This window comes from Salvelinus fontinalis, chromosome 4 (assembly GCF_029448725.1).
Source record: "Salvelinus fontinalis isolate EN_2023a chromosome 4, ASM2944872v1, whole genome shotgun sequence".
NCBI lineage: Eukaryota > Metazoa > Chordata > Actinopteri > Salmoniformes > Salmonidae > Salvelinus > Salvelinus fontinalis.
In genome coordinates this window covers 58,619,649-58,628,814 of record NC_074668.1, presented here as the reverse complement: position 1 = coordinate 58,628,814, position 9,166 = coordinate 58,619,649, and the positions used below count along the sequence as shown (strand labels likewise).

The 9,166-nt window shown below is 45.9% G+C and overlaps 1 protein-coding gene across 1 annotated transcript in view; it reads left to right on the top strand.

Moving 5' to 3' along the window:
- Positions 1-672: 672 nt before the first annotated feature.
- The window catches only part of LOC129854050 (docking protein 4-like), a 52,712-nt gene continuing 44,218 nt past the window's right edge, over positions 673-9,166 (top strand). The window contains exon 1 of the mRNA XM_055920676.1: positions 673-1,009. The gene's annotated coding sequence lies outside the window, so the exon portion shown is untranslated. The remainder of the gene's footprint in view (positions 1,010-9,166) is intronic.

The following is a 9,166-nucleotide window of genomic DNA, read 5'->3' as shown; positions in this document are numbered from 1 at the left end:
GCTGCCGGTCACAATTACACACTAGCGGCGGTCATACCCACATTGTCTTCGGTGATGATATTTGAGTAAGGAAACGACGTGTGATAGATGGTGAAACAGTCAGCCTTTGAAATACAAAGGCAGGTAGCCTAGTGGTTAGAGCATTGGACCAGTTACCGTAAGGTTGCAAGATCGAATCGCTGAGCTGACAATCTGTCGTTCTACCCCTGAACAAGGCAGTTAACCCACTGTTCCTAGGCCGTCTTGATAATAATAATTTGTTCTTAACTGACTTGCTTAGTAAAAAAATGTAAATAGAGGACTGGTGGTGATATCATTGGCCCGTGCAAATACTTCATTTTTTATATTCGGGTTTATCTCACCACTTCGTGACAGGTGATATTCCGACTTAATATCCTGTAAACTATATGATATATTTGTTGTTCTAAATTTGCACACAGCACACAGCACACAACACGAACTTGGTAGGCCAATATCGAAACACGCAGAGTAGGCTACATGTTAAATATTTTTAAGATGCTTAAAATCTTTGCATTTTCGAGAAAAATCAAATATGGTAAAATGCTGCGCTCACTGTGAATGAGTACCCAATTGGAAAGTATGAATAAATGATATGTGCACAGCACTTGGAGTTTTACGGTAAAAGGGTGGCTACTGAAACGTGGCTGGCTGAAATTGTGTCTATTTTGTTTGCAGCTCTGATCCGTTCGGTACAGCCCTATACAGTCATTGGTACAGCTCTGAGCAGCGCCAGCCGGACTGGACAGAAGAGATCGCCGCTAGTTCTCCGTGAAGAGCGAATCACCTCGGCGCGTTCGTCACAAATAAAACCACACAGCCAGAAGGTAGCCTATTCTCCGTCGATTCATGGAATTATTGTCAGGTGGCGTAGGTTGCATTTATTACCAATTCAGTTCGATAGTTGTGGCTTCTACCCATCCTGCCTGAAGGTCACAAGCGGAGCTGCTCAGCACGGACCGCCGCGCCCCTTCAGGACTTCGTCATCCAGGTAAATGTTTTGGAGCGTTAAATCGATTAACATGGTGTACATTGTGTGTATAACATGGTGTACATTATGTGTATATTGAGCAATTGTTTGAGGTGTTGCTTTTACTAAGTTGCATTGCTTGCAACATGGATGTTATTAGATGATTCTATAATGCTATTTTGTTTAAATGTCAGCTTGTTTAACTTCTACTTATGGAGGGATTTATTTTGGAAAAGAATGCTTGTTATTGTAAATGCATTTGTAGTATTTTTTTTTACCATTATGCATCTCCAATCGCCAATTTTAGACTGCATAAACCCAAAATACTTTAGCCTAGTCTACATGTAATAAGACTAACTGCATTTTTCCTCTTAGCCTATTCAATATTATATTGATATTTTTAACTATTGGCTATATACATTTATAGCATAAATAGTTGACGTGTATGGCTTTGGGCTGATAGTTTATATTCTCTACATCGGATAAGACCTATTGATTGAGAGTGGGCGATTGGCAGTAAGCAATGTAAAAAAAAAAAAACGCGTGCGTGTGCGGAGAGATAGAAATAGAGATAAAGAGATATGTAACATGAATATTTTACACACATTATAGGTGTATATTTATATGAAATAATGAGGGGTATTGCATCAATGAAATCCATGTATAACAGATCTAAATCATTCAGATTGAATGAATGTAGCCTACATGTAAAATTAACAAAATGTTGAGGCCTGTTATAACATTTTTGTTTAATTGAAAAAAAAAAAGACTTAAAGTAGCCTTATCTAGATTGGTGACATTTAGCAAATTCCACTAAAGGTGTAATAACAACTCAATGTGGAATTGCCTGGCACCTTGTAAATCCCAAGGCAATTAGCCTAATTAAATTGAAATAGTACCTTTAGTTGTATTTTTCTCTTGCAGATCAACGAGCATGTTTCACCCGGCTAATGAAACCGTGTCTCCTCTTATCTCGCTGGTCACAAACAAGTCATCCAGAGCGGATCATTAATTAGCTTGATAAGTCTGTTCAACAGAATGCTAAATCTCTGGCACGAGTGAGGTCCACAGCGGATGTTTTCTGCGGTAGTAATCTTTGGTAAACCGCTTTGAGATATAGATGACAGTATGAAAACTCATTAATAACCTGTAGCCGGGAAATCACATTATTCTCTTTCGATTATTCTATAGGCTTAGTGGGTGTAAACATTGTATTGCGACTGCGTGTGGCTCTAATGAACAATGGCCATGTATGTTATAGGAAAATAGAAATCATGCAGTAGATTTTCTATGAGAAGCTGTGGAGATGAGAGGCAACATGTCAGACATGGGCTTGTCAAATGGCCTTGCAGAGTTGCCTTGCGTCCTGTGCGAGGTTCAAGGGATCGTGCCTTGTCTCTGTGCACACACAGCTGTTTGTTGTAACACACACGACCCGCTGTCGGGGTTTGTTTGCGTCATAGCTGAACTCCCGCTGGGAGAGTGATTATTGATGTGTTATGAATGATGCAGAGACATGATTATATTACCATTTTTGTATATCCTACTGTACTGCTTATGATTTGTTTGTGTGCGCGTGTGTGCGTGTGTGCATGTGTGCGTGGCTCCGCTGTCAGGTATAGAGACAGACTGTTTTTTCCAACGCTAGCACGGTGTGACCCCAGCTCTATTGGAGCCACACTAAATAATAGTTCAATTTAGAGAAGATCGACAACGAGGAGAGAAATCAAGGCAATTCACCTGGAGCAGCGCTGCCGCAGAGACAAAGAGCACTTTCTCTCCCGGCTGCCGCACACTGGATCATTCTAGTCAATTCCAGGCCTTGGCTGCTTGGCACAAATTGCATGCCAACCGGCGATGTCTTCAAGTGGGCGTCAATACTTTGTCCCGCTCTAAAAAAAAAAAAAAAATACGAGTAGGGATGATAGGCAGGCCAGTGGATATAACACTACGTTAGCCTATAGCCTCACCCACATCCCCACCATTATCTCCTCCCTGCCATACTAAACAGTGTGAGTACGGCACGAATACGGCAGTCATGAATCTTCTTAGGATACATCTATGACTGTGGACCTGCCTACATTCACTCTTTCACTCAGGGTTCTCAACGACTATGACAGATCAGTGTTCATGATATGATCTCTCTGACTCACCTCCCTCTCTCTTTCTGTCTCTCTCTGCCAGTGCTACCATCATGGACCGCTCATTGGTGTTTAACAGAGCTGGGTGTGTGTATATTAGAGTATGGCAGGTCCAGGGTCAGTGGTTCAGAGGGGTATTTTACGTTGATGTCTACGGTACTTTACAGTGAAATTTCATCACTTTGTTTCCAACTGTCTGCTGTTATTACAGACAGTCAAACATGCAAATAAACTCAGACAGTGTGGGCTCTGAACACACACACACACACACACACACACACACACACACACACACACACACACACACACACACACACACACACACACACACACACACACACACACACACACACACACACACACACACACACACACACACACACACTGGATTGGGTTCTGGGAGATTACAGGAGTAAAGAGGAGGCACATCTGTGCTGTCCTCCCACTCTAACGGTCCATGTTTGCCCCCCCCCCCTGGTCTTTTGGCAGAGGTGGTCATGCTGTGTGTCTGTGTTGGTGTGTATGCTGGCAGAGATGGCTAAGTAGGGTTTAGTAGCGTTCTGTATGATCGATATGCTCCTGTCTTACTGTGAAATGAGTCAGAAAGGGCTACGTGGAGCCGGACTGCTGCTGTTGCTATGGGGGAAGAAGGGTACTCCGTTTCCATCAAGAGAAACAATGACTTTTGTGTCAATGTCACCACGGCCTGTGCTGTTTTCTGGGCGCGTTGGGCTGCTTTTCATCCACATACATTATCTGTGTAATATGTTTGTGTGGACATGCGTGTGGGTATGAAAGAAAAAGGTATTGTCTTTTTCTGTTCCTCTTTGTGTTGTTTTGAAAATATCTATGTGTGTGTGTGTGAGAGAGAGAGAGAGAGCATGTACTGTAAAGGACCACATAAATCATTCTGAACAATGTGCTGTGCAATGAGGGCGGTGCAAGAGCTACTATATTATATTGACATTTTTTATTTCACCTTTATTTAACCAGGTAGGCCAGTTGAGAACAAGTTCTCATTTACAACTGCGACCTGGCCAAGATACAGCAAAGCAGTGTGACACAAACAACAACACAGAGTTACACATTTTATAAACAAACATACAGTCAATAACACAATAGAAAAATCTATGTACAGTGTGTGCAAATGAGGTGAGATAAGGGAGGTAAGGCAATAAATAGGCCATAGTGGTGGAATAATTACAATTTAGCAATTAAACACTGGAGTGATAGATGTGCAGAAGATGAATGTGCAAGTAGAGATACTGGGGTGCAAAGGAGCAAACAAATAAATTACAGTATGGGGATGAGCTAGTTGGATGGGCTGTTTACAGATGGGCTATGTACAGGTGCAGTGATCTGTGAGCTGCTCTGACAGCTGGTGCTTAAAGCTAGAGAGGGAGATATGAGTATCCAGGTTCAGTAAGTTTTGCAATTTGTTCCAGTCATTGGCAGCAGAGAACTGGAAGGAGAGGCGGCCAAAGGAGGAATTGGCTTTGGGGGTGACCAGTGAAATATACCTGCTGGAGCGCGTGCTACGGGTGGGTGTTGCTATGGTGACCAGTGAGCTGAGATAATGCGGGGCTTTACCTAGCAAAGACTTATAGATGACCTGCAGCCAGTGGGTTTGGCGACAAATGTGAAGCGAGGGCTAGCCAACGAGAGCATACAGGTCGCAGTGGTGGGTATTATATGAGGCTTTGCTGACAAAATGGAGCTTCAATGCCATACAACACTGTGATAGACTGCATCCAATTTGCTGAGTAGAGTGTTGGAGGCTGTTTTGTAAATGACATCGCCGAAGTCAAGGATCGGTAGGATAGTCAGATTTACGAGGGTACGTTTGGCAGCATGACTGAAGGATGCTTTGTTGCGAAATAGGAAGCTGATTTCTAGATTTAATTTTGGATTGGAGATGCTTAATGTGAGTCTGGAAGGAGAGTTTACAATCTAACCAGACACCTAGGTATTTGTAGTTGTCCACATATTCTAAGTCACAACCGTCCAGAGTAGTGATGCTGGACGGGCGGGCAGGTCCGGGCAGCAATCAGTTGAAGAGCATGCATTTAGTTTTACTTGCATTTAAGAGCAGTTGGCGGCCACGGAAGGAGTGTTGTATCTCATTGAAGCCCGTCTGGAGGTTAGTTAACACAGTGTCCAAAGAAGGGCAATAAGTATACAGAATGGTGTCGTCTGTGTAGAGGTGGATCAGAGAATCACCAGCAGCAAGATCGACATCATTGATGTATACAGAGAAAAGAGTTGGCCCGAGAATTGAACCCTGTGGCACCCCCATAGAGACTCCCAGAGGTCCGGACAACAGGCCCTCCAATTTGACACACTGAACTCTATCTGAGAAGTAGTTGGTGAACCAGGCGAGGCAGTCATTTGAGAAACCAAGGCTGTTGATTCTGCCGATAAGAATGTGGTGATTGACAGAGTCGAAAGCCTTGGCCAGGTCGATGAATACAGCTGCACAATATTGTCTCTTATCGATGGCGGTTATGATATCGTTTCGGACCTTGAGCGTGGCTGAGGTGAACCCATGACCAGCTCGGAAACCAGATTGCATAGTGGGGAAGGTCTGGTGGGATTCGAAATGGTTGGTGATCTGTTTGTTAACTTGGCTTTCGAAAACCTTAGAAAACCAGGGTAGGATAGATATAGGCCTGTAGCAGTTTGGGTCTAGAGTGTCTCCCCCTTTGAAGAGGGAGATGACCGCGGCAGCTTTCCAATCTTTGTGTATCTCAGACAATACGAAAGAGATACGGGGGAGGGGGGGGGGGTACTGTATGCGTGGCGGTAACCAGCACCTGGAGACAAACATCGGGAGATGGATGGAGGTTGAGAAAGATGGGGATATATAGGGTAGGATGATCGATGGAGTTTGAGGTTGAGAGCGATGGGGATGCATTGAGTAGGATGATAGATGGGTGGAGGTTGAGAACGATGGGGATGCATTGAGTAGGATGATAGATGGGTGGAGGTTGAGAACGATGGGGATGCGTAGAGTAGGATGATAGATGGATGCGGATAATTGTTTTTGCCATCAAGTGCCCCCTTCCCCTTCCTGATATGGAAGACATCTGTTTGAATACAACACCCCTTCAACCCCAATATGAGCTACCATACCAACCCTTTCACATGCATGCACAGATATGATCAACATTAAAATAGACTGCCAGCCACTTGAGTGGTGAAAGTGATTTAGACTATAGATTGAACAGACGGACGGACATACAGAGATATACTGTAGACTGACAGACAGTGTTTGTGCAGTATGGTTCCAGTGGAGAATAGCTGACTTGCTGTTCACTGTTGCTGCTGCTGCTGCTGCATCTGGGGACTGGAGCTGGGAGAGAGCAGGGCATTGTGGGAGTAGTCTGGTTCTGGTTGGTTGGCTCTGGCTCTGGCTCAGTCTCCAGCCAGGGCCCAGCCCCGCTCTGACAGCAGAAAGAGAGAGAGAGAGAGAGAGAGAGGGAAGGAGAAAGAGAGGGCCTGTAATTAGCACCAGGGGCTGGCTGCCGTATTCCACGTCTGTAAATTACAGAGTGTAGTGGCCTGCCTACCTGCCTGCCTGTCTGTCTGCTGAGCCGATAGAGGGTCCAGCTCTCTGCCATACGACCCCGTCGTTCCCTTCTCTGCCCTCGACTGGCTGAGCCAGACCCTCTCTCTCTCTCTCTTTCAATTTAATTTGATTCAATTTAAGGGGCTTTATTGGCATGGGAAACGTCTCTCTCTCTCTCTCTGCGCGTGTGTGTGTCCCTCTTGCTATATCCACTTGTCGCTCCCTCTCTCTGTGTGCGTGACATTCCTCTCAATGCTTCCAGGATTTCACTCCGTGCACTCACTCTTTCTCTACCCTCTCTTTCTGTCGCCATCTCTGTCCCTCATCCCCTCCTCACTCGCTCTCTCTCGTGTCTGCCACTGTGTGGTCAGGCCTACTGGCAGGCAGAGCTGCGTTGCCTCTTGTTTTTTTCCCCACATTACTTCCACAGCGTTTTTTTATTTTTCATGCTGTAATTTGGAGCGAAAGGCTCCCCTCCTCCACTCGCCTCCTCTGAGTCTGGGCTTCATTGATTTGTTTTGATTTCAGTAACTTCAGTCCTCCATGGTGGCAGGCCGCAGCCGGCCCGCACCGAGACGCACTGCAAGGCCAGGGACAGCGCAAGCATGCAGCAGCGCGTCTGTTTCCCTGTGTGTAGCACGACTAGCTTTTCCCATGTCCGCTGAGGAATGCATCTGCGGGCGCAGACTAACTCAGAAGTCATTTTAAGGGAAAAGGGATTGTGCTACTGTAAAATGGAAAACATTTGACATGTGAATGGCTAACGTCATCACGGCTCAGTTAAGTGTGAATGCACAAGCAGAAGAAGTACATTTGCGTAGTTTAAATGGGTGTGTTTTTTTTTCGGGTAAGGAAAGGAACATTTAGTGTTTGTGAGTGTGTGGATTAGTGAGTCTGTGAGTAAGAGTGAGAGCCCCCCCCCCCCCCCGGTGTCTGTGGCGTGTCCTGTGTACTCCCCAGGTGTGCCGCGTCTCTGTGTGTCCTCTGTGCGTCTCTGTGTCTGAGGCTGAGGCGGTGCTAATGGGACAGCTGTCTGGGCTGATGGATGAGGCCTGGCCAGGCTGAGATGGTGACCCTGTCGGGGGGGGGGGGGGGGGGCTTGTCTGGGGAGCCTGCCCACCTGATGGAGCACTTTATCTGTCTGGTTGCCACCCGAAAGTGAGTTGACAGGGACCGCTCCGCACTCTCACCTCGCTCATTCTCTCTGTCTTTTTCTCTCTTTCTCTCCTCTCTCTCTCTCTCTCTTCCTGACACTCTCTCCATTTGACCCCGGCCTGTACCACTAGTATGCCTTTGTTGATGGATGGCAGAACAGTACCCAGTTCCCAGCGACTGTCACTGTCCCACAGTTCAACAGACTCCCTGTCCAGTCTCTTCGACAGTGGATGTGCGGAGAAGTGTTTCCAGCGGAACATTGGTGGAGATTCAGCGACGTTATGTGATTTTCCTCCAGTGCTTAAAAAAATATATATATATATATATTTATAACGTTGTATTGTCACATACACCGGAGAGGTGCAGTGAAATGTGTTGTTTTACATGGGAAGCCATAGTAGTACCGCGCCCCTGGAGCAAATGAGGGTTAAGTGCCTTGCTCAAGGGCTCATCGACAGATTTGTCACTTTGTCGGCTCAGGTATTTGAACCAGCGACCTTTCGGTTACTGGCTCAACGCTCTCACCGCCAGGCCACCTGCACTGTGTGACGGTCACAGGAGTTTCTCCTGCTCTATAAGGACGTCGTCACCAGGAGTAATGAGAACTATGTTGGCATATCGGCTCCTTTTTTTTAACAGGCACCGAAGGGGGAGGTTTACAATGATACCGGTATGATCTGTTCCACTTCTATCTGTCCGTGCCTTTTTATCTGGATGGATGGACCGATCCCAAACTGCTGATCCAGGATCTGTGTTCTAGCTCAATCCCCACGGGGAAACTAGAGGAAAAATACTGTTCCTGAATCAGGGCTTAGGTACTCTTAGCACATATATCAGCCCAGAGGGACAGCAGTTGTACTCTGAGCCTGGTTCATTCTTAGGCCCTGTGTTCTCTCGCTCAACGACTCGAAGAGTGGATCTCCTGAGAGCTCCGAAGCCTTTACAGAGGATCAGGCTAAACTTGAATCATTTATCCTGTTGACACAGAGGTGTGTGTGTGTGTGTGTTTAACCTTTATTTTAACAGGGAGTTATGCTGCGTGTGTGTGTGTGTGTCTGCCTCAAATTGTACCTTCCATCACAACCACAAGGGCGGCGCCATACTCATAGTGCCCCTACCCCCTTGTCATCTGTTCGAAAATGTGACAGCAGATCTACAGTCTGGTGTGTTATCTGCAGTTCACACTGAAATCACAATGTGTTCAAGTTAAACGTACATGTCAGCAGTATTGGGAAGCTATGTGTTGGCTGGTGGTGAGTAGAGGGTGGAGGTTTCGATATGCCCTTCTGTGCATTGAAGTATTAAGATGCGTTT